Source organism: Aedes aegypti, chromosome 1 (genome assembly GCF_002204515.2).
Source record: "Aedes aegypti strain LVP_AGWG chromosome 1, AaegL5.0 Primary Assembly, whole genome shotgun sequence".
NCBI lineage: Eukaryota > Metazoa > Arthropoda > Insecta > Diptera > Culicidae > Aedes > Aedes aegypti.
In genome coordinates this window covers 223,873,446-223,900,104 of record NC_035107.1, presented here as the reverse complement: position 1 = coordinate 223,900,104, position 26,659 = coordinate 223,873,446, and the positions used below count along the sequence as shown (strand labels likewise).

The window sequence follows — 26,659 nt, the reverse complement described above, 5'->3', positions numbered from 1 at the left end:
ATGGATCGTGGCTTTCTCTTTGGGCCTTGCGGGATGGAGTATAGCGCCTTGAGCGCCACCGGCCGGATGGTTGGCGCCGATTTGTGGACCGTTTGACCCTGTTGGGGCGGTGCGTTTTATCACTGAGAGGAGGCCGGCTGCCACGATAAACGATATGTGGAGATAGGAACATTGATGGAAAGTGGCCGGACCAGGAATAGACCGCTGGTGGCCGGAGAGCTGACTTCGGCCGATGCTTGGTTCTTTTTGGGAGCCCAGCTAGGTGTGGGGCCTGTTGATCCTGCTTGAACTGAACTGGTACCGATTGTTCTGGGGGCCAGCTCTTTGGGGCTAGTCATCATCTATCGCTGATGAAACGGATAACCCATTTGGCCACATGCTGGTTCTGGGGATGACCTTTAATTGGGGTGCTCTGCTGGGTTGGAGTGCCACCCAAGGGTCGGTCATGTGGTCCGCTTGCCTTCCCTTTATGTGGCCGGCGTTGTTGGACCATCGTTTACGACACGATCTACGCCCATCAGGACAAGGTGGACGACGCCCCTGCTGGGGATTAAATCGACGGCCATTCGGTTCGGGGACAACACCAAGCTGTGGCTGAGCGGATTCTCGACGGCGATATCGGTGGCCTGGTGCGTCCGGAATGGGGTGCGAGCAAACGTGGCCCTACTATTCGGCGGTTGGAGTGATTTCTGCGCATTTGGCGCATCAGGTGAGTGAGAGATGGTGAAGGTTGTTTTATTTTCGTTTTGGTTGTTTGTGAACTGTTCGCAAAAATAATCGCGTTTGTAAGCATATTTCGTTTCTCGAGTATATGCACTTGTGGCTAATGAGTAACTTTATCAAAATATTCGATCCAATCAGTTGGAATTGTGTTGGCACCATAGATCAAATAGAGTTGCTATTACGCAGAACACTTTTTACCTCGTGAGCCATAGATCAGCATCACAATCAATTAAATCGACGTTAACGCATTTTCTATGTTCCTTAGAAATAAAATGTCTAGGGAAAGTGTACCAGTTATGGCTATAGTGGTTTCCTATTTGGCCATATGTGTGTTTTCGAAAACTTCCACATTTTGAATATTTTTGAAAGTTTCAACATAAAGATTCATTTGATATCAAACTCACTAAAACACACAAAATGGATTAAAAATTTGAAAATAATCTAATTATCACGAATGGCAAAATAGGAAACCATTATGTCCATAAACTGTACACCTACCCTAGCATATTTCTAGAAGCATTGATTTTTGTTTTCTGGAAATCACCGGAAAAGGCTTATCTTCAACGAAATCCTCTTCTGATCAAAACGCTTGCTTTCTTCAGCTAGTAAACGCTGCTTCACAAGTTCCAGGTTCAATTCGGCCTCCGAGACGTTCTCCAGAGCCGTTACTAAAGGGTCGTACGAGTCTGGTAACGTCAAAATAACTGCGAAACCAGATCGCTTTCGGCCATCGTGGCTCCAGTGGTCTTTAATTTCCGCACAAGTCCGTCGAATTCAGCAAGTGTAACTCATATCCGCACCTCCTTTCATCGCAAGCGAGCCAGTTGCTTCCTAATTATTGTTGGCTCTAATACAACAGACTTCGCATACGTAGCTTCTAACTGATCCGCAATCTCCTTTGCGTCACTTTTTCCGAACGATTTCGAGACACTCGTCCGAAAGGCATCCTACCAGTAGAGCTTTTGAAGATCTGGTCCTTTTCTGAAACTTGACTTTCTCGACTTCTGCTTCCGGAGCTTACTCCGGTGAGAACTTTCGTGACATTCTTTAGCTTCAAGAAACAACCTGAACCACTTCTTCTCTTTTCAAGAAAAGCACAAATTACAAGAGTACCGTGCTAACATTGTTTCCTTCGCTATTTGTTAAGACCTCACGTTTGAAGAAAGCTACTACCTTTCCCTTCATTAGTCTTCAGCTTTTTATTAAAAACCAGTTTCTTTTACTTTTTCGTGCTTCGAGTGAATTTATTTCCCATGCTTCGATATCATTACAAAATATTGTTTTTAAAACTCCAATCAACCTGAAACGTGACTCCTTCTAATTGTTACTTCAATACTGTGGTAACTCCAGATCATGGTTAATGGTCATTCTAAAACACATCGCGACTCCTGAAATCAAAGAAACACGACTGCTATCTTCCGCACACCATTCCGTATCACTCATACTAGACTAGAACTACATTTAGTCTTAATTCTAACCTCATTGACAACGTGTAAACATTTCAGTGCACCACTTCTCGTTTTTTCTCATAGATCTTTAATCTGTATTCAATAAAATCTAGAAAATGTATAAGTTTCATTTGCATTATTATTAAAAAAACGTTTAATTTCCAATAATATTTGGTCTAAATACTGGTTTCAACAGCAAGCAACTAAACCTGGAATTGATTTAGTTGCTTTAGAATAAATATGCACAGCCCGATGTAATTAGTCTAACTTTTCATATGTTATTGAATACTTTTATTCTTGCCCGATCTGTTTTTATAAACAGTTTTCGTTTGTCATTTTTGGTTGCAAATTTCATCGAAATGGGCTACAATTGCGTTGATACAAAGAAATCAAAGGACTCTCTGCAACTATGATCTATAGTTTAATACACTGAAAACAGCATTGCGGTAAAAATTACCATGTTGATAGGTTTTAAATAAATGCACAGCACCACTTCTTTTGTGCAGACTTACCCACTGCATTTCATTTCAATACAATTTGTCGTCTTTTTTACCATGCTGGCGAAATAAGAGGTAAGCAGTGAAAATTACCATGTTCCATGGTTATGTGAAAAACCAAGAAATGTTAATCTTTCAACCATCTCTTGCATTCAAAGCAACGACAATAATGTAGTAAATTTCACTATTTAGACGTGGTAACGATAAATATAATTCGAAGTGGAAATTCAACCATTAATTGCATTTAAAATAAAGAATGCCGAGTAGTTAATATATCTAGCTGCTTGTATTATTGGATATTATTAATTCATCAAGGTCACGCATAATGTATTTAGATTTATCGGTTATTCCAATCTAAATGCAAATGCGCATACCTTGAATAGAGTCAATATATATTTGCAAGATATTATTTTTTATTTAGTTCGATAATTTTCACTAAAAATACCTTATAATTATTTAGATCGAAGAATTCGTCGTTGAATTTTGGAAGCAAAACAAAAGTAGGGACGATATGCATGGCAGCTTCTGTAAACTCTTCCGCTTTACTGTGGATCGATTATAAAATAATCCGGGTGGAGGTTCTCATTGCTCGATACGTAGGTCCAAAGTACACTCCTGTAAATGAGTGAGCTTATAAGAAAATAAATTATGCTGTGGATATAAAATAGAGCAATTACAGCAGGTTTGGTTGTATTTCTCTGCTATACATTGCGCGATCGAGTCTTGGCAGCTCTGGATTTTGGTATGAGGAACTGATTTGATTTTATTTTCTTCTATTATAGAGGCTTTCAGCCTTAGGTGGGTTCACCTCTTTGAGAAAAAACAGGGCAAAAGGTGCCCTCCGGGGTAGATTACATTTCAATTTAGTTTTACAATATCATTACACATATTTGTTATCATTATCAGAATATTCAGTACTATGGTTTGTATGAGGGGCCGTAGTTATCGGTTGGACAGGATAGTGCTGGATATCTCGATGATTTCTTGAAGTCGTTCGGGTTTTCGAGATCTCAGATGTTGTTAATTAGTTCTGCATCTTCCAAAAACAGATTGTGGCGAATTCACCTCGATTGGGTCATTTTTCAAAGCGTCCCGTATTGAGCCGATGTTATAGAGTTCTCTAGGATAATTAAAGATCGGACATTCAATATGAAATGGCTCGACCGAATTATGGCACCCCGCATGGTCCGCAGCGTCTACGGAATTCAGTATCACCTCCCATATTGTGGGATAATCTCGTATGACCAGTGCGCAATCTCGATAAAAGATTTGTTGGGTCTTTCAGTTTGGGTACGTCCTCCCATTTGTGGCGTGTTCTCCTTTTATTTTCTACGTATGAAAGGGTTACGGTCTATTCATGCCACTCTTTCGAGACCAAGCCACCGTACTGTATTGGCCACCCATTTTTTCACATCCGAACCCGGGACCTCTCGGTTATAGAGATTTCTATTCGAACGACCTATGGCAGCCAGCTGGTCTGCAGATTCATTCCCCGAATACCGCAGTGCCCCGGATCCAATGAAGGTTATATTGTTGTTATGTTGAGAATCGATTGAATTGCCTGTATCCATGGGTGACGAGAAGACTGTGAGTTGAGTGCTGAGATGACACTAGCAGGAATCAGTGAAAATAGCAATAGGGGTCATCCGACGGTAAGGAAGCTGCTAGGCTATATTGCTGCGGCCTCAGCAGAGAATATGGAGCACATGTTAGGTAGACGATATAGAAGGTATGAGGAACTCTAGATTCTCAGCCCGGGCTAAAATATAATGAGTATTACTTTATATCCAACTCAAATTTAGATCATACGCACATTTCACAGGGTCTGAATCTTAAACATTTGAAAACCAAGAACTTCTATTTCTATATAATCATTTCTGCTATTTTATTATTTCATTCAGCTACACACAACTAGCAAGGTCCAGGCTTGACTGGTGCACAAAAAAATGGCGTCATAATGAAGTGTGCTCGAACGTAAGTGAGCGCTGGTGAGAATTACATTTTTTAATTCTTATTCCTACATGGGACATGGCAAAATCAGAACACTTTCTATTCATTACTAAACGGTATCAGTTTAACTGGCAGAAAGACATGCTTTCGACTATACAACATATGTTGAAAATACACAGAATGTGGTAGTTGCAACTGTAATTTCAATAAACATTGTTTTTTACTCTATTGAAACAAATTCCATTCAAATTTAACAATATTTGAAAATAGTTGCGTTAATAACAATGGTGATGGGTTAAGTTCTACAGCATTAGTTTCAGTGAGGCATTTCAAACGTCATCAACGTCCTTGCAATGAGCACTGTGTTTGGAATCAATGTCCATTCAGACTTTTCAATTTTCTCCAGCTTAGTTCCATATTTGAATGATGATGGCACGTTGATCGTTACAAATTTCTTTTTTACCGGAGAACCATCTATCGTTCATTAATAATTATTTTTTCCTTGCCTTCTATCAATCTTCTTCTTCTTATTGGTATACGTACTCACTGGGACAGAGCCTGCTCTCAGCTTAGTGTTCTTATGAGCACTTCCACAGTTATTAAACGAAACTTTCTTTGCCAAAACTTGCCATTTCTTCGTATTCGATCGGAGGTACAGGATTTACGATGATATAGATTGTCAGAAAAGTCAAGAAGAATTCCATTACGAAAAGTTTCTGGACCGGACCGGGAATCGAACCCAGACACTTTCAGCATGGCTTTGCTTTGTAGCGCGCGGAATTTAGCTAACCACTCCGCTAAGAGAGAATTCCCTCCATCCAATATATCCACTATTAGTGAACCAGTACGCATGCGTACCTTCGTGCTTGCGTACACGAAATTCTCTCTGCTCTTGGAAGTTTTCTTAAAAACTACCTAAAGCAATAAAACAGTACTTTTCAGTGCTACAAAAACAGTACTTTTTAGTGCTAAAATTCAAAACAGTACTTTTCAGTGCTACTAAAACAGTACTTTTCAATACTATTTTTCTACTTATTGATCCCTTTACGATCCTTGTTTGGACCCGTGCCTTCGATTTTTCGTTGGACCCGTTGGCGAAAGCTAGCGGTGGTAATCCTTCTTGGACACCGTCTTGGGAAAAAACCTCTCGAAGGTCACGTCGTCTTCTTATTCACTAAACATGGTGGTGCAACAACAAATAAAGGAAGGGTGAATCTCTGAATTCACAACTTCCTTCCAAAAAATGGGATTTAAAACTGTCACTAAACGTGGCAAGAATGGAAGAAAGGACGTTCTCCGGAATGCGAACTTTCTTCCAAGGGTAAAATTATTAATGTTGGTAATTGTATCGAAATGAGCAATCAGTTCGATGCTCTTGACAAATTTTCCGAACACCAAATCGAAGCAGCCTCTAGCCCAGGCTCTTTGATTCAAGTGAGGAAGCAAAGCGTGCCCTAATCGATGATCAGTTTGTTCCGAATTTGGGGGATTTTAGGCAGGAGATCTTGAACTCCATTAGGGGAATCAAAGGTTTCCTTCCAACATCGCAAAGAAGGAGACTGTCGCGTTTGGCCGGAAACCTCTTAAAGATCGCGAACTTCTTCTCAAACACTCTTGAAGAGAAGCAGCACAATTTTTTTTAAACTTATTGACGACAAAACATGAACCGGTTTGTTCAAAGTTGTCTTGAAAGGTTCTCGAAGTGACTATAAGTCACCTGAAGAGATCAAAAATGGTATAAATGATTTACTTGGATTTTCCCCAGTTCAAGTAATCATTATGAAAAGAGAAACCAATCTGGCAATTATCTCGGAAAGGGGCTTTTTCAAAGAAATTTTATTTAGTACTCAACTTTAACAAAACAAGAAATAAATAATATTAAAAGGCTTATAGAAAGCAAAACTTTTGTTTGATGTCCGTGTGACCATGGGAACATTTCCAGAACACCTGGAGGAAAACCAGAACCCCACTCAGTGTCGGTGCCAAAAGTGGGGTCATGGTACAAAAAATTGTCGCATGGATGCTAAATACATGATTTGCGGAGTTTCTTCTCACGCTAAGGACGTCTGTCCTGTGAAAGAAGATACCAGAAAGTTTGAATGCGCCAATTGCAAGGGCCCTCATAAAGCTAACTTTTGGGAATGCCCTTCACGCAAGAGAGTCATTGAGGCTCGTGCCAGGCAGATGAAAAATAATATCCGTTACGATAACGGTCGTTTCCGGAATTTGTCTGGTAGAGTATCGAACAATGCTCATTTTTTTCAGTTAACGATCGCTTGATCATGAATCATACCCATCAGGAAGATCATAATCATGCTCATTCACAAACTAATTTTAATCCGTCGGGTAGCCGTTCGAATCTTTCAATTTCGAATGTATCTACCCACGGTAAATCTTTTGCGATATCGTAGCAGGAAATTCGAACTCCTCCCCTGTTCGATCCATGGGTAGTAGCTATTTATGCTAAAAGTTTCAAAATCGGTTGAAAAATAACAAGGTTATGTTTATTTCACTGAAGGTCATTTTTCATAACTTGAAAATTCACCTTCAAGACGCTTGCGCCACCTCTAAATGTTAATATTTTTGGCTCATATTTTGAGGTTTCTCTTTTAATATGATGTGAATTCAGTAGAGCATACGAATTTTTGGTTTTGAGAATCTTTTGAAAAATAAGCGCGCACCCTAATGGGTACCCATTCTACTTGTTTCAAATTCAAATGGAAAAAAACCCTACCGCCACAGGTAACTCCGTTTCTTCGTCTAAACCCGGAAATTCCAATGGAAAATCACATGACATGTCTGCTCTGATTTTAATTTTCTAACTGAACAATTGAATCTAATGATTGATGCAATGTTCAAAGCCACCACTATGACTGAAGCAGTCCAAGTAGGTGTAAAATTTTACAAATCAAATTGTTATTGGATTACGTTTTTCTAATGGATCCAAATAATAATTTAAATATTTTAAATTGGAATGCTCGTTCTCTGAATGGTAAAGAGGACGAGTTGTTTTTATTTTCTTACGGTCAATAACGTGCATATAGCAGTTATTACCGAAACGTATTTAAAACCTGGATCTAAACTCAAAAGAGATCCTAACTTTTTTTGTTTATCGTAATGATCGACTTGATGGGGCATGTGGGGGAGTTGCAACCATCATTCATAGGCGTATAAAACATCAACTGTTTTCATCATTTGAAACTAAAGTTTTTGGAACTTTAGGTGTTTCTGTAGAAACACAGTTTGGTAAATATACTTTCATAGCTGCCTATTTGCCCTTTTCAATGCTCTGGACAGCAAATTAATTTGCTCCAAACTGACTTGCAAAAATTGACTTGCAATAAGTCAAATTTTTTGTCATTGGTGACTTTAATGCAAACATCGGTCATGGAATAATTCTCAAAGTAATTCCAACGGCAAAATTTTATTTGATGAGTGCTCTTCAGGATATTTCTCAATACCCTGATAGCCCCAAATGTTTTTCCTCTTCTAGAAATCCATCTACGATTGATTTGGTTTAACCGACTCTAGTCATCTTTGTAGCCAAACTGATTTACTCATGCTGATTTTGATTCTGATCATGTCCCTGTTACATTTCAAATATCCCAAGAAGCGATTCTCAAATCCTATCAACTCCACTTTCAATTATTTACGAGCCGACTGGAGATATATATAAAACGTAATGTTGACTCTAATCTTGATGTTAACATTTCTTAACAAACTAAACTTGATATTGAACAATGCTCTTGAAACTTTAACAAAATTCCATTGTTTGAAGCCCGGAGCATTGCAATTCCAAAATGTGAAGTAAAAATTTGAATCCGTGATTATAGACGAATGATTTTAAACTCCTCGATCGTCTTAAAAACGTGAGGAGAAGGCAAATTTCAACGCACTCGCGAATCCTGCTATGAAAATTATATGGCAGGATTCGCAGAAAGAAATCAAGAAACGTTTTACTCAATTAAGAAACAAAAATTTTGAAAATAAAATTTCTCATTTGGACCCTGGCTCTAAGCCCTTTTGGAAATTATGTAAAATCTTGAAAAAACCTCAGAAGCCAATACCAACAGAATGATGGCCCACATCAACGAAAATTCAATTTTTGGCAATGAACAGTTCGGATTCCGCCATGGACATTCGACCACTCATCAACTTTTACGTGTAACAAATTTGATCCGTTCCAACAAATCTGAAGGCTATTCTACTGGTCTTTCTCTTCTAGACATAGAAAAAGCATTCTACAGTGTTTGCATGAAGGTTTGATTGTAAAATTAAAATACTTTAATTTTCCAACATACATTGTTAGAAATAATTCTTATCTTTTATCTGTCAAATCGTACACTTCAGGTTAATTATCAGAACTCCAGATCTGAAAGACTTCTCGTAAGAGCTGGTGTTCCCAAGGCAGCATTTTGGAACCAATATTATACAATATTTTCACATCTGACTTACCTGAGTTACCTCAGGGATGTCAAAAATCTTTGTTTGCGGATGACACAGGCCTCTCCGCCAAAGGACGAAGCCTGCGTGTCATCTGTAGTCGATTGCAAAAAAGTTTGGATATTTTTTCTTCATACTTGCAAAAATGGAAGATTTTTCCTAATGCTTCCAAAACTCAACTAATAATAATCCCACATAAACCAAAAGCTCTCTATTTGAAACCTTCAAGTAGACATGTTGTCACGATGAGCGGGTTCAAATAAATTGGTCAGATGAAGTTAAGTATCTTAGGGCTCATGCTAGATAAGAATTTAACTTTTAAAAATCACATTGAGGACATTCAAGCCAAATGTAATAAATATGTAAAATGTCTCTATCCCCTTATTAATAGAAAATCAAAACTTTGTCTTAAGAACAAGCTTTTGATATTCAAACAAATTTTCAGGCCAGCCATGTTGTATGCTGTACCAATATGGAATAGCTGTTGTAATACCAGGAAGAAAGCTCTGCAGAGAATTCAAAATAAAATTTTGAAAATGATTCTGAGACTTCCTCCCTGGTATAGTACCAATGAGTTACATAGAATATCCAATGTTGAAACATTGGAACAAATGTCAAATAAAATAATAAATAATTTCAGGCAAAAATCGTTACAATCTTCTATTGCCACGATTAATGCGTTATATGTTTACGTTAAGTTAGGTTAAGTATATTCAAAGCGTTTTTTTTCTCTTATAAGCAGGTGAAATCAACTCGCCTGTAAAAAATCTGAACTGCTACGGCAAATGAAATGTAATATGTTGTTAACAAAATTTTAATTAAATCTTAAATTTGTTTTACCAAGTTAGGATGATAGTGTTGTCTAATAACACAGAACACCTAGATATAAGAAATGAATGTAATGTTTGGAATGATACTAATAAAGAAATTAAAAAAAAATCTATTTAGTTTTTCAATACGCTCTCGAAGAGCAACGCTGTGCAATGCACCAGCCACTTATCATTACGCTCTCTAGGAGCCACGCTGTGCAGTGCACCAGCCGCGTTCAATCCGCCTTTTAAGAGCTGTATTATGCAATGACACATACAATTCAACGCCATTCGCTCTTTAAAAACGTCTCCTGTTTGTAAACAAATTTCAGTTCACCATCATGTGTCTTGTACCTACCAAAAATTGGCACTGCAGGTCCTTTCGCACTCTATCTGATTCATAATGTTCCATACTTGCTTCTATAAACTTCATTCATTGCAATTTACGTTTTCTAGGCAGTCAACCCAATACCGTGTTTCTCTCGTAATTATTTATCTCCGACATCCCGCATATTTCCTAACCACATGAAAATATCACCCTCTATGGTTTATGTTCCACTACAAACCATATCCGATACGGTATTATCGACCATAACTGAACCTTTTCTGGATAATTTTTCAACCCTAATGAATGATGTTTTCAGAGATCCGACCATATAAACAACGGGTTGTTAAGAATGTTTACCGTTCCAGAATCGAGTTTTTCTAATACAAAATTTAGGAGGCGACCGTAATGAAATCGTATCACGTATGGTAGAAAAAATATGTTTGGAAATTGGAGAAATGGTTGGCGTACAATTCAGCGTATGGTTCACGGGGATGTTTTTTTTTTCTCATTACGTATTTTAAATAATTTTATTCCACTTATTGTTTAGTTTACATATTATTTATTGGCATAAATAAATATTCTTATAAAAACTTCCATAACTGAAAAGCTAAAAATAAAAGTAAAACGTTATGAATTTGTAGATAGCATAACCAACTCCATCCAAACAACTTTCCGCTCATAATCTGCAACAAAACATAACATCTGATTTCTTGATAGGCAATAATAAATTTGCTACTAACCTGTAGTTCTGATAAGACTCTGTAATCCCGTCATACTACTGCAGTAATAAATCCAGGCATGTATGAAACTCATGAGTTTGAAACACAATCTACTTGGCAGATGCCGCTGAAAATTTCCCCCTGCAAGCAAAATAGGACAAACACAAAATTTGAGTTCACAAAACTTAAAGAAAAACAATAAAAACTTACCGAAGGATACGGTCTGATTACTGTTAGGCCTTGCACCACTTTTCCATCCGTATAGGGTCCAAATGTAAACGAATTGTTTGCGGAAAATCGCGAAGAAATTCTTTTGAAAAGCAAACACTTTGCTTTTTATTTACCTTCCGTCAGGCACCTCAACCAATATGGTACCAATATGTTCGTAAACAGTTACACAGAGCTTGAATGGTTTCAATGTTGGAAGACCATACCCATTGTGGTAACCTTACGAACTAATGCCAATGCTATTATTCTACCATTTCAAATGGAAAGTATTGCGAACATACCGCTAATGGGTAACATTAGTATCTGTATTCGCATTATGTTCGACACCGTATCATGTACGGTAAATATTTATGCGGGATACAAATACAAATTACTTGTTTGTCTAATCCTCTATCGATTTACATCGACAGAACTGTGAAAACCTGTTTTGCAATTTTTTTTACGAGTTTTCGAATATTTCATGTGAGTGTGACTATTCTCGTCAGCTCCTATTTCTTTGGTAGCCATCCCATAATAAATGCGGGCCAATTTTTAGATCTATTATCGACAACTCGATATGAACGTAATTCCGAAACGCATCTATGCCAATTAATGACAACTCTAACAAAATCTATTTGTGCAGTATAAATATGTATATCAACGTAAAGCTAACAGAACACAGAAACATCTTAATGTATTTCTTCACTCATTTTGATGGAAATGTTTTGTGAATCCATCGTTTTAAGTTTGATTGCCGATAATTGTCGAATGTTGCCAAAACCGCAAATCACCCTATCTTTTACTGCACTATTACCATCAGAACGCATCAAAATTAAATTTCGGCCGACTCTCTTTTCGTTTTCAATGATTCCAAACGTTTTGTCCACTTCTAAATTTAATATCAAACAAACTGCTAGTTTCAAGCAGGCCAACCATACGGCTTATCTTCTTCGGATTCCCATTTTACATGACAATCCAGCCGTGGTCAAAGTCTAAAAAAAAAGTGAATCCATACAATCCATAAATTTCTTACCAATTTAAGATCCCATCCTCGTCGTGGTAATCTCATCTTCCGGAATTCCATGTATCACGGATATTGCTAAAGACTGTTCGTTACGCTTCACAATCTTCATGGCTCTTCTCAGCCTTCCCGCTTCTTACACACAACAACATCAACAACACTCTCAATCTGCAGCACCCATTCTGCGTTACCCTTTACCCAGAAACGAGTTATATTTACCTTGTCGACCAAGGTTTATTGATGCAAGGTATCACACTTACCAATCTGGAAAGTCGACAGTGACTTTTTTACGCAAAGTTGCATAAAAGAGTCGAGAAAGCATTCGCTCAGAAGCAATTCTACTTGGATATTTTCTTGGATATTGAGGATGCTTTTAATAACGTGTCCTTCGATCCCATATTGGAAACTGCTACAAACCATGGGCTGCTTACAGTGATTACCAATTGGATTTAACTAATGCTCAAAACAATCGACTTCTCTTCTCGACAATGCGTCAAGCTGCGATTCGAAAATTGAATGTTTGCGGATCCCCCCCCCCCCTCGTTGCAGATACGCTATTAAGGCAACTCAATAAAAGAGCATTTTTGGATTTGCCGACAACTATCTAGCATTGATAGACTTTCGACTTGATACAAAGTGCTCTTCAGGTAGTCGAGAGTTGGTGTCGCCAATGTGGCCTCTCGTTTAACCGGATGAAACAAGGAATATTACAGATTTATCTAATTTAGCAAAGTTATTAGCGCAGACAAACAGACGTCACACTCTCATCCTCTCATCATTGTCCATCGACCACCTTATTAACGGTCGAGTCAAAAATATGCTAGGTGGCCAATCCGCCACCCGCAGCGCTCGTATAGTTTTTGTTCGCGTTTGACGTTTACACACTAGCGCCATCTTTTGGCCCGTCGGCCAAATACACTAATTTTAGCATTGAGCGTACATGTCCTCGTGACTATGATTTGGATAGAGATTTGTTCTAAGTGTTACGTCTGTTTGTCTGTGTTATTAGCGAAAGAGAAGATCGATGAAGAGAAATCGCTCATGTCAGTTAGGCCCTATTGCAGTAACAGTGCAGTATTGTACTTTTTACGGAAAGAGGAAACCGCGATGGAATTAGACCTTTACGTCTTTGGCTCTGAGATTAATATGACTGATTAGGTAAAGTACGTCGAAGTCATTCTTTTTTTTTTGTCGGTAGCGATAGGGGTAGTACTGGCACTCTTAATCTGCCCTAAGCTCCTTCCCAGCATTTGCTTTTATAAGCCTCTATTGCGTTCATCACACAGACGTTCCTAAGCAATGTTGCTCAAATGGTCACTGCGTATCTTAGCAGCAATCAGCCCTTACCGTAGTTTTGCAGTCTAGTACTTTAGACTACTATCAAACTATGATAAGGCCTGAAATGCTACTAGAGTGGTTAAAGTGAAGAACGAAATAGTTTTATTAAAAAGTCCTCATTCCCCATTTAATTTCATCACTCACTATCGTCACTTTTATTTTCGACACTATCACGTATTTCACCGATTATCACTCATCAACTTTCGTAATACACTTCAGATACACTTTCCATTATATCACTTTTCACATCACACCATTTTCATATAAATTCATTGTTATTAGCATTTACCATCTGTTAGCATTACTAAGTAATTAAAAGATATTCAATTTAAATGTTTCATTATTTTTGTTGCTGTAGAGTCATTACTATTCAAACTACAATTTAGCACTGTCAACAAAGTTACAGATCCATTTTTCTGCACTCGCTGTCATTATTAACACTTTTATCATGTATGTTTGAATAACTAGGCAATAATGTTTATATTCAGAGAAATGATTGCAAAATGTATTATGGCCTTTATTAGTAGAGTTCACATCATTATACATCATCATCATTATATTTCTAACAATACTATCAGAATCACTTCCAATTTCATTTTCAAATTTTCATCACCATAGATTTTATTATAAACACACCATTAGCACCAACACAATCACTAAATTTAATAACAACAAGTGTTACGCGCAGTTCCACCAAACACCCATTCTTATGTTGCATTATAAAACGATTGATCACACGTTAGCTTCGAAACTTAACAACTATTATTGATTAGTACAAAGGATGCTACAGCTCGTGGTAAACGAACTGAACCATCAACAACCAGCACTGGTTTATAAGTAACTAATGAGCCCTGGCGGTCCCTCCGTTCGAAGAGGACCTGATAATATGCCGAAACATATTAACAGATCCTCCGCCTGAATGCAGCCGTTTCATGATAAATCATGAACCGTTAGAGGTGTGCCAAAGTTTTGGGAAGGTGATATGTTTCACAGACGGGTATTATTATGGTGCACCTTCTACTTTGGCACCGTCAAACCCTGTGATGGTGGCCAGGGTAAAGTACGTCGAAGTCATTCTAGATTCCAAACTTTCATGGACATTTCACATTGATTTCAGAGTCAGAAACGCAAAAGGGCAAAGAGGAACACGCTAAGCCTGCTCAACGCAGCGCATGTGTTAAAACTACACAGAATGAGGCAAACAATGCAGGACTCTCTGGCAGAGTGAGTTTTTCCCCCATTTGCTTCCGCTTTGGCTATTCGAATGAAAAAATCTCTGAAAAACTTTAAAATCGGAATGTTTTTTTAATGTTTTCAGAAGCAAAACAAACATGGAAGCGAATTCCGCATTCCAAGCGTTCCTCCTCTGTGCGCATTTCACTCATTCGGTTTGTTTACCACCGTTTGCACAAAACTGTGTACAGCCCCCTTTGCACAGAATCTGTGCTGCATGAAGAGAGGCTGATTTTGTGTACTCGGCACTCATTTCTGAGCGGATGAAGTTTAGAGTGAAAGCGAAATCATGCTCTTGCGTTGACAGAGAAACCAACTTCAGTTCATCCCAAAAGCAATGATGATGTGTTTGCAGAGCTTCGCAGTAAGCTAGAGCTGCCAAATGGAAGATCTTCGTTTGGATAGAGCCAACGTTTCTCTCCACTCTCTCAGCCACGGATTATTCAACCAACATCAACCATGCACTGAGGCAGAAATTGCGTACGAATTTCATAAGAGAACGCTTGTGAATTGATTTCTTGACTGGTTTTCTCTCTTTCATAAGATTCTTATGATACACAAAACGTCCGATATTCACAAGAAATTCTTGTCGTTATCATTAGATATCTTATGAATATCTTTATTTTGCTAAATTCAAAGAACGATTCTCTAAATACATAATGGTCCTAAAGAATTCCATAATTGATATCTATGATCCTTCATAAGAGTATCTTATGATATTATACCTATTTGTATTATGAACGCAATGATCGATGGAAGTTCACAAGTTTTTCTTATGAGTCTCATTAGATGCTTCTTATGTCTTCATTCCAAAAGAATTTCGTATGAAATTCTTATGTGGTTTTTGATAGGAAGTCGACTGTTTTTCACAAGTGTTACTAATCAATGTCATACACGCGCTTATGAATCTCAATCGTGAATATTTTGTTATTAGCATCTCTCCACGTAATCTAAAAGATTTTCGTATGAAATTGTTAAGAAAATCGTACTCCATTAGATTGTCTTATGAATGTCAATGATCAATGCGTTTGATATCCAAAAAGAGTTTCTTATGGAATTATATCTGTCTATGTAATGAGTGTTATTTCATAAGTCTGTTGTGGAATGTTATAAGATTCTCGAATGAAAAACAAAATACTTCTTATGTCGTTATTCCATAAGAAATTCTTATGTACCTCATACGTTACGTTTCCTCAGTGTGCTGAATCATAATTGTTGTGAGCGTACGAGGTCGCTTCCTCTATCAGATCAAGATGTGCAAAATAAAGCCTGTCTATGACTCCCACAACAGCGCTCGAGGCCCTTTTCGACACACATACATTAAACAAGAAGCACAATCTCACAATTGCTTGTCACTTTCCTTACTGGACATTTACCACACAATTCTCTTGCAGAGTAAAGTAAAACTCGACTGTTCTGGTTGAACGTCTAACTAATAATGAAAATTTATTACTAATCAACAACCTACGTTGCTAAGTGTTGCTATGGTATTGCCTAGGTGGCTATACTATAGTACATAAGAGAGTGGGTACATAAGAAACGCCGAACGCAAGTGGCGGACAACACCCGGTTGTGGAACCGAGTGTCGGCGACGACGATGTCAACGAAGACGATTCTGAGGAGTCGGCTGCATCCGATAGCGGCTCAAGTGATCTTGAGTTCATGGACCTCCTGGATTCCGAGAATGAGCCTGCGCTCCCGTCGCAACTTGGTAGGCCAGCTGTTGAGCAGCAAGGGCTTAGGCGCAGCGACCGGGAGCGCCGAACCCCAGGCAAGTATTCTGATTACGTTACGTATAGTTCGTTTTCTGGCGAAGTTGTTTCCCCCCAGTCCACCCCGATGTGCCCCAAGACGTCGTTCGATAACCCGCAAAGCTACGAAGAAGCCCTCAACGGACCGGATCGCGAAAAGTGGATCGCGGCCATGCGTGAGGAGATTGCAGCCCTGGAGGAGAACGAAACTTGGGAGCTGACCAGTCTTCCTAGTGACAGGAAGGCCATCCGAAACAAGTGGGTCTTCAAGACGAAGCGAGGACCAACCGGTACAAGGCGCGCTTGGTGGTGAAAGGGTGCTCACAACGGCCAGGCATCGACTTCGACGAAGTGTATTCCCCGGTGGTACGGTATTCCACCATTCGATACCTTCTGGCGCTGGCAGTGAAGCACGACCTTGACGTGGAGCAGATGGATGCCGTCACTGCGTTCCTTCAAGGGGAACTATCGGACGAGGTCATCTACATGGAGCTACCGAGAGGGTTTGCTGGCACCTCGAAGCAAGTGTGTCGGTTGCGAAAGGCACTTTACGGGCTCAAACAGTCGAGCCGTGTCTGGAACAACCAGCTGGACCAGGCCTTGAAGAAATTCGGACTGGAGCAATCGAAGGTCGACCCGTGCTTGTATTTCCGGATCGACGGTGAGAATATGATTTTCGTCACAATCTACGTGGACGATTTCATGATCTTCACCAACGATGCCAAGCTGAAGCAGAAGTTGAAATCGTTTCTGCACAACTGCTTCAAGATGAAGGACCTCGACGAAGCGAATTTCTGTCTGGGACTGAGGATCACGCGGGACAGGAAGAATGGCAAGCTGTGGGTAGATCAGGAGCACTACGTCGACAGCATTTTGCAGCGGTTCAACATGGCGAACTGCCACCCAGTCTCCACGCCAGCGGAGGCGAGTGTCAAGCTGGACAAGTCCATGTCCCCGACGACACCGGAAGAGACGCGCGAAATGAAGGAGGTACCCTACCAGGAGGCAGTGGGCTGTCTCACGTATCTGGCGCAAACGACGCGGCCGGATATCAGTTTCGCGGTCAACCAAGTTAGCCAATTCAACGCGAATCCCGGACGTACCCACTGGAATGCTGTCAAGCGCATTATGCGGTACCTGCGAGGCACCCGATCGAGCCGACTGACGTACTCCAAGGAACGTTGCGCGGATTTGGTTGGATACACAGATGCCGATTGGGGAGGAGAGCCGGATTCCAGGAAGTCCACCACCGGATACGTCTTCACGTTCATGGGAGGAGCTGTGTCGTGGAACGTAAAACGGCAACCAACAGTTGCATTGTCCTCGTGCGAAGCGGAATACGTTGCGCTTTCTCGCACGGTCCAGGAAGCACTTTTCGACTCGCATCGTCGATGAACGTCATCACATAACGACTGCCACCGACAGATGGAACTTCGATGGGTCCGACCAGGTCCGAGTGGACTAAATCCAATAGCCCTTCGGCTCGCGACTCACTGGAAGGAAAAGGATTACGTGCATGCTTACCCTCGATACAAGCGATGCACTCGGGGATGACGTCGTTTGCCAACTCGATGCCGTCTGCCATCGCCATCAGCTTCCGCAAGCTCTGACGATTGAGGTGACCAAGCCGTCGGTGCCAGATACCAGTGCTCGGTGTAAGCATTGCCTGCTCGTGCTTCCGGTTCAGCTTGTACAGGCCGCCTGACTGCGTACCGGATGCGATCACGATCCCATCGTGCTCACGAACCTCACACTTGTCCGCGTCGAAGACCACCTTCAGCCCCTTTTGGCAAATCTTGCTGATGGATAGGAGATTGGTGGCCAGTTCCGGAATCTGCAGCACTTCCTTCACTTCGATCGGGCCTTCCGAGAGATCCAACTTGACCAGACCCTTCGCGACTGACATCATGCTGCCGTTGTTCGCCGTTGCCACCGGGTGCGCCATGCGGTGTTGCTCGACGAAACCATCGCCACTCCGAGACATGTGGCACGTGGCGCCGGAATCGAAATACCACTCTTTATCGCTTACCTCGCCCATCGCAAAAACGCTGCACAAAGCTTTGCCAGCCGTTCTTGGTGAGTTTTGCTTCTGTGGACACTTGGCTGCAAAATGCCCCCGCTTCTTGCAGTTGTGGCACGTGTCATCCTTCTTCGTAGGACCATTGTTGCCACCACGCCGCCTCGATTTTGGGTTCGAGTACAACGCTCCGTCACCGCCGCTGGTCTTGGGTCCACTTGGCAGCTTCACGTCCTGCAAAATTTTTGCCTTCACCGCGTCCGACGTTAACGCAGTCCCCGACGCCTCAAGTCCCATAATCATGGGTTCGTAGTGCTCCGGAAGTCCCATCAGCAACAATGCAGCAAGCCATGTGTCGTCGACCCTGAAGCCGATTCCCACAAGTTTATGCGCTGTGGACATCAGCTCGTCGACGTACGATTCCACGCTGCCGCACTCGTCCAGCCGAATGGATGTGAGCTTCCTCAGCAACCCGATTCTCCTCGTCAGACCGTTGTCATGGAAAGCGTTCCGCAGCTTGTCCCAGGCCTCCTTGGCATCCTTTGCGTCCTGGACGAGACTGTAGTTCGTCGTCTCCAGGCTCAAGCAAATTGTGGCCAACGCACGCAAACTGACCTCATCATCGATAGCCTGGCCTTGGGCTGGCGACACCGTGTACCAGGAACCTTCTCGAATGAGCGTCATCTTCATGGCGAACGCCCACGTGGTGTAGTTTTCACGCCCCTTCAGCTTCTCGATGGACGATAGAGCGACCGCATTGATCCGACCGTTTCCTGCGGCCGGCACTCCGGCTCCGCCTCCAGCGGCCGACAGTCCTCCGCTTCCAGTGCCCTGCGATCCAGCTCCGCTTCCGTTCACCTGCTGACCGTTCGTCATCTTGAACTAACTTCTTCCACGTGGCTTCACTTCTTGAGAAAAAAAAAATTTTTCTTCTTGGCTATGGCCAATACTGGGCCCATAACCTCTTGCAGAGTAAAGTAAAACTCGACTGTTCTGGTTGAACGTCTAACTAATAATGAAAATTTATTACTAATCAACAACCTACGTTGCTAAGTGTTGCTATGGTATTGCCTAGGTGGCTATACTATAGTACATAAGAGAGTGGGTACATAAGAAGGTATTCGTTGGTTACAAATTCAAATAATCATGGATTGCTTCGATTGCAACAAATTCCCTTCACGGGAAGAGTGGACGTCTGGCTATTTGGAAAGAAGTATATCAAACAGGTGCAGGTGGTGCAGGTGTATATTCTCGTGAGATAAGGCTGAATCAATTTTATTCACTCGGTAGACACTGCACCGTTTATCAGGCGAAAATACTTGCTCTTATGTGTGGAGTGCTATCAGCACTTCAACAGCGCGTAATGGGTAAAGTCATATACTTCTGTTTAGATAGTCAGGCCTATAAAAGCTCTTGCTTTGGCCAACTCACGTAAAGGAAAAACATAGGCATCCTTAATATCGGATAACAACAAAAAGGCGCAAATAGCATAGTTTTTGAAGATGACCATTTTGTATGGGAAAACGGCAGTGTTGTTGATCGGCGAGAGAATCAGCGAGAGCCAACGATAATTATTCTCTTTTTCACCTTCCCTCTTCGCACCGGGTGGTAGGAGAAGCAGCGCATGGGCAAGTCAATAAATGAACGGATTGTGTCATTCGGTTGACTTGTTCATTTTCTTCTCTTCATGCAAATGAACGAAGAAACACAGCGTAGCCGATTGATTCATGCCATGATAGCGGCTACATACAGATCGCATACAGGAGAATCGCCGCCCGATAATTTTCAAAAAAGAGAGGGATTTCCACTCATTTGATCGCAATCATTCATGGCGGTTTTCGCATTATTCGTACCTATTGCGATACTTTTATTTGCTATGTTGTTTGTTTTGGACACGGCTCGCACCTACGAAGATCCATCTGGCCGTTTGCAATGCTTTTGCAAGTCCGACATCTTGTGCGTGCGTATAATTGACTTTCTTACAACACAAATTCAACAACGCTGCAATTCTCACCCTTTTATAATACTTTTTGTATGTCAATTTGACAGTTGTGTATGAACTTTCACTACTGGACTGCGAAGTGCGGCTTCATAAGTGCGAAAATGAAAATAAAAGTGCGGGGATGCATCGAATCATGATGGTGTCTTCAGAGCGCTTATGCTTTGAATTGCAAAGAATAAGCCCGCTAAAGACACCGACTTGATTTGATGCAATCGCGCACTTTTATCAACGTTTCCGCACTTGTAAAAACTTCTACGATAGGCCAGTGGTGAAAGAAATCCGCAATATCATGAGGACAATCATTTGCCGCTTCCTTCAGCGTTGAGCATAAATGCAGTTAAATTATTTTAATCCGAAACAGTTGAAAAAGATTTTTTAATTTATAATATACTGCAGAAGAAGACGTGAGATATCCTTGATATTATTTGTTTCACAGTTTAAACTGATTAAATTGAAATATCACACTGCAATACTTAATCGCCTTATTTCACATTCAACAAAGCGTTCTGCTTATTATTAAAACGCTGAAGAAAACTGTTTTAATTTTATTTTATTTGTTAAAAATTCAATTTTTTTTCGAATTGTTCAGTAAAAACAGGAGCTCAAATGTTTTCAACATTTTATTTCGCATTATTTTCACAATTTTCTTTTGCAATAAAAGCCAAATTTAGAACGACCTACATCATAAAACTTTTGGAAGAGTGGACATTTTGAAATAAGTCTCAAACATTTCAGCGAATTATAGTATGGATTCAATGATTATATTCATAACGCAGAAAATAGAACATCTAATATGAATACTGACGTGCGTATTGTTGTGTGGGTGTCGAAAGACTAATCCATGAGCATCCAGTGGCTATTTATAATGTATTATTCAAATATACCACATTGTTTTCATTATTCTGGTTTTAATTTGCTGTAAAAATATTGGCCCAAAGCCACCATTAAGGACCAATGTATATTACAGTTATGTTGGTGTCAATCGAAACTATTATTCTATATAATAATCAGGCTCTTTTCCCAATGTGTTTATTTGGTGACTATGAAATGTATAGGTATGTACCTTGTTAATATTTGTTTTTGATTTCTTGGTGCAAACACTTTTTTAATTCAATTACATTCAAAATGTTGTGTTGTTGTCATGCCTAGAGTCGGGTAAGTATATTGTCGCGCGCCTGCCAAATCGGAACGCGCGTGTGGAACACGCGACGTGTGACTCGTTCCCGACATAACTGTCATAATGACATGTGTGGCATTGCATTCTTACGATGTTCATGAACACAGCGCAATATTCAAATATTGGTCGCGACGCTTGGAGATTGAGAAAAAATACATTTAAAACAAAATGTTTGTCCTTATATCTGTTGGATCCATAATATTTAATACATCCTGTATAAGTAACAACACTACAAATTAAAACACTATGTTTAATTCAAACCAAGGGAAGCTTTTTTTACCATTGCTCAAATTGATCCTATTAGCCTTATTGCGCTGTGTACATTAGTATGGGACAAAAATCAGATTCTCGCTTAATTCCACTTTTTGGATTGCATTTGGGTCGTATAAAAACTGTGCAAAATTTCAGCTCGATCGGTGATACTATAATTTAGCGCCAGCAGATCAAAATTTGTATGAGATTCACTATAGGAAAATTTATTTTGGCAAATAAAAACCGCCGGAGGTTGCTCATTGAGCATTAAGCAATGACTTATCCTGACTGATTAGTTGGAAGCTTTTCTCAAAGTCTTGTACATTCGAAACTCGTTATAACTACAACTTTTATAGCGACAAAAACTCTCTATAGCGACATTTTTCGGCACCTTGAAAAATATTTTATTGTAATAACTATTCTCTATAGCGACTTTTCTCTATAACGAAGGTCCCTTGCGATGTCGTTATAACAAGTTCGTGTGTAGTTTATTTGGACGATCTCGTTCACAGTAACTTGAACTAGTTGAGAAGAATTTTATCAAAATTGAAAAGAGAACATCTTGAAATAAACAAATAATAAAATCTGCCGGATACTCCCATTGGTTTGACCACATTCAAACTGAGTTCACTGTACAACACTTTTTCAGTAAACCAATCGTCGAAAAGGCATATTATAAAATTTCATTTATAATATCAGAAATGGGTTCTTTTATAATAAATCTTATAAACAAATTTCAATTACAACATTCACATTGTCAAATTTGAGTATTTATTTCGAACTTCATCGCATATATTCATCTTTATTATCATAAATTCATCAAAACACTAGTTTTAATAGAATTTGGTTTAATCTCAGTGGTTTTGATTCTTTAGCCGTGTCGCTTACTCTTGGGGGGCGAACGAACACTTGTTCGGCGTGCAATGTGTTTATCGAATAATATCGCGAATCCGCTCAGGCGTGAATATATCATGGATTACATCACCAACCAAAGGTGGGTCCCCTCATCCCAGTAACCCAATATCCTCCCCATAACAACTGTGGAGATGCAGAAGATTCTTCGGTCTCTGGTAACAATCGTTATCTAACTAGCATTCCTTTCCTTCCCCGATGACTATAAGGATCTGGCCAGCGTCATTGACTTTTAAATTTTAAGTTCTCGATTCGTGAACATTGAGAATGGTAAGCTAATCCCAAGCTCCATTCATTGAATCTCTGTGCAATTGCTTCGATTGCTCTGGTCAATCACGGAGTAGCAACTGTTAGGTCATCTATGCTCATGCTCAATTTGGTTTAATCCCAGAATCCCGGGAATTACCGAAATCCCGAATCTCGGGATATTCGAAACATATATTTTGCAATGTTTTTTAGTAAAACGGACGTAAAAATCCACTAGTTCCTATAGTTACACTAAGGTTACGCACTCTATACGGCAAGAATTACACAGCGAAGGAAGAAATTTGTCGAATTCAAATTGCTGTTAAACTCAGAGAATAACTTAGATTAATCATAAACATTAATGACCATGCAGTTCGATCAACCCATTTGTGTTTTTTTATTCATAAATTGTCAAACGGTAGTGCAGTCGGAAGGATTGCGTCCAGACCCATCGCAGGGGCAATGATGGAGTGAAATTTCACTAGTATCAACTTCATGTAGCTTATCAAAAAGATAATGGTTAAGGCGAAGTAGGCCGTCATTGAAATTTGTATGCGTCATCGATGATTGTGGCTAGTTCATCTCTTGACAAATTATTGAAAACCAGTTGGTTTTTCACTGACCTAATTGAAAAAGTATCAGCATACTTTCTGCATGTGAGCGCACAAAGTGATGGTTTTCTGAATCAATATTCAATACAAACACTGAGTGTTATTAGTTTGAATTTGCGAGCTACAAAGTCAACATGGCTGCCAGAACGAATGATGGGCTACTTACCCTTAAAAACGAGCAATTTTCCCTCTCTAAGTCAAATACCTGTCTAAATCGATGTTACCCAATTCGATGGGATCTGTTTGAGTTTCCCATAAAGATTGATCGATATTTTCAAGAAAATTTACAAGTATTCTCCAAATAATAATAAATTTCTTGAAATTGAATGTTATGTTTATTTTAATAGTTATATAAAGGATTATAACTCATTTCAGGGCATCAAAATTTGAAATTTTTGGATGCTACTTAAAAACTGTCACGTAGATAAAAATGTTACTATTCTTGACGTAAAAATTATTTTTTTAAATGTATTTTGTCAATATAATTAAAAGTTGAAGAATATTAGAAAGATTTGGGAAATACATGTTCTGTATCTCGATACCAACCAAACGCGATTGTCCATTAAATATAGAGTTAGGGAGAGTTGATTGAGAAATTAATTATCATGACAAACGCACGGTGACTAAACTTTGGAATTAGTAAATCACAATGAAAAATTCTGAAGGGAATTAAATGTTGCAGATATTGGATTTGTCTTCATTACATAATATCACAAGGTTTGAAAGTTTATTAACTGAAAATAAATAAAAATCATTTTTACCACCACCAGTCACACTATTCTATTTCAAGCAAAAAGTGACAACTATGACAATACAACAATATTTTGAATTACATGGATAAATTGTCATATAGTTAATGCATTGCTTTCTTAAGGTGAAGTAGGACGTCATTGAAATTTGTACGTGTCGTTGATGATTGTTGCTAAATCATGTCATAATTTCGAATTACAGAAAATCAGTCGGTATTGCACTGATGCATCTGAAAAAGTATCAGTATACTTTCTGCATGTCGGCGCATGTGGCGATACTTTTCCGGATCAATATGATCCATGAGGCTGAGATTTATCACTTTGAAATTGCAAGCTGCTATGCCAACATGGCTGCCAAAACGAATGACTGGCTACTTAGCCTTAAAGCACTGGATAATGAAACATTCGAACATTATTTATCCAGAAAACTTCTATCACGTTATAATTAATAATGCTAAAAAAATAAAATGTAAAAATTTCAATGAATATGTCATACTCCTACCTACAGAACCATTTCAATTGCTATCAATTGGTTATCGTTTCTTCGTACCTGCCACACGATATACACATGCAAAAATGGCCATTGGCATAGTAAGCTCTCAGTTAATAACTGTGAAAGTGCTCATAAGAACACTAAGCTGAGAAGCAAGCTCTGTCCCAGAGGGTACGTAACGTCAGAAAGAAGAAGAAATTGGTTATCGTCATCAATATGACAAACTTACCCTATGCATCAAAATTCGTTCAAATGCTCATTACCAATGGAAAAAAAAATGTTTAGCTCTCCAAATCATTTCACAGGATTGAATTGAAAGTTCAAATTTACAAGAAGATGAAGACAATACTTCATATATCACAGACATTTGTGAAAACATTATACTAAAGGACTGTTCACGTTAGAATTTTTGTCGGTTTCTCGAACCCTTCTTCCCCATTGCTAGTATAAGATGTTTTGTTTAAAAATTGAAAACATTTTTGAACATTGGCATTGTTGAAATATTTATTCGCATAGTAATTAAAGGAAAAAAAATCTTGAAATCCGTGCGAGATGCCGTACTGAATACCAGCGCATATACGAGTACACATTTGAATTCTAATGATAAGAATCATATCCAAGATTCGGCAGACAGTTTCTAATTCTCTACCACGCCAATAGGTATCTTCTGATATACCGTAGGAGTCTCTTATGGATTCTGTTACAAAGTTTAAAAACACGTGACGAACGGGTCGAGTTTTCAAAACATTGCCAGTTTGCTGACACGCATCGTCTATAATCTATATGGTCGCAAATATTCCTAAGAGCGCCCGAGCGACCGACGCATTGATGCAGGTACCGATAGTATCTTCTCACAATCGAATAGTGATCCGATCGAGCGGTGCAAATTGACGCGCAGGATCGGATCACGAAACGATAATGAACAGCCTGCTGGCAATGAAGAATGCATCACCAGTCAACACAAGTGGACTGCAATGAACATACGTGCCAATCGAACGATGCTGACTCTCGCGCAATGTTCATTTCAACCTTCTCTTTGCCATGTCGCCTTTCGCCTGAGAGGATGAACTCAGTTGCCCTCTCCAAGTGCAACAATCGATTCGGCAATAATTTCGGATTGAGTGTGCATTGAGGCGAGAGAAAACATCCTTGGAAAACGGCTTTGGTGTATGTTATACATACGATACTGTATGTCCGAAAGGACTTTTATTCATGTCAACTTCGTGGGTTTCATTTTTTGAGCAGAAACAGCAGTTAACAACTATGTAAAGATATCACCCAATATCTAATATCACTTTTTCTACTCACCTCCTCCTTTCAGATCTACTCACTCAACATCGACAACCCGACCGATTGCGCCACCAAGTTCATCTCCAACCATCAAGTCGGACTCATTCTGTTCCTGGGCATCGTGCTCGGCACCCTGTACAAAGGCTACAGCCAGCGTGCCGGCAAAAGCTCGACCACATCGTCATCTTCTACCTCATCTTCATCGTCACCTTCGTCGGGATTGCTTCTGGCCGCTACCAACCATCATCAACCGGCGAGGCAAGCTAGCTAAACCATCAGCATCGCATCAGTTTTTGGTTCAGTTTTAGAACTTTCAGGTAATTCAAATTGTGTCATATGATTTGAAGCATGTATAGGCTAATAAATGTTAATTAAATTGGGTTTCGATCATTTTAGCGGAAGCAATGGATTTCTTTAACCTCAAAAAAACAAGCCCCGAAATC

At 39.7% G+C, this 26,659-nt stretch overlaps 1 long non-coding RNA gene and 1 pseudogene across 1 annotated transcript; one reads left to right on the top strand and one right to left on the bottom strand.

Annotated features, from left to right (window-relative positions):
* Nucleotides 1-26,617, top strand: LOC5574610 (annotated as a pseudogene).
* Nucleotides 10,738-11,586, bottom strand: LOC110681572. Its single transcript, XR_002503270.1, has 3 exons — nt 11,128-11,586; nt 10,939-11,058; nt 10,738-10,881 (listed from the first exon to the last, which is right to left on the bottom strand). It is a non-coding gene; the product is annotated as an uncharacterized LOC110681572 (long non-coding RNA).
* Nucleotides 26,618-26,659: the final 42 nt, after the last annotated feature.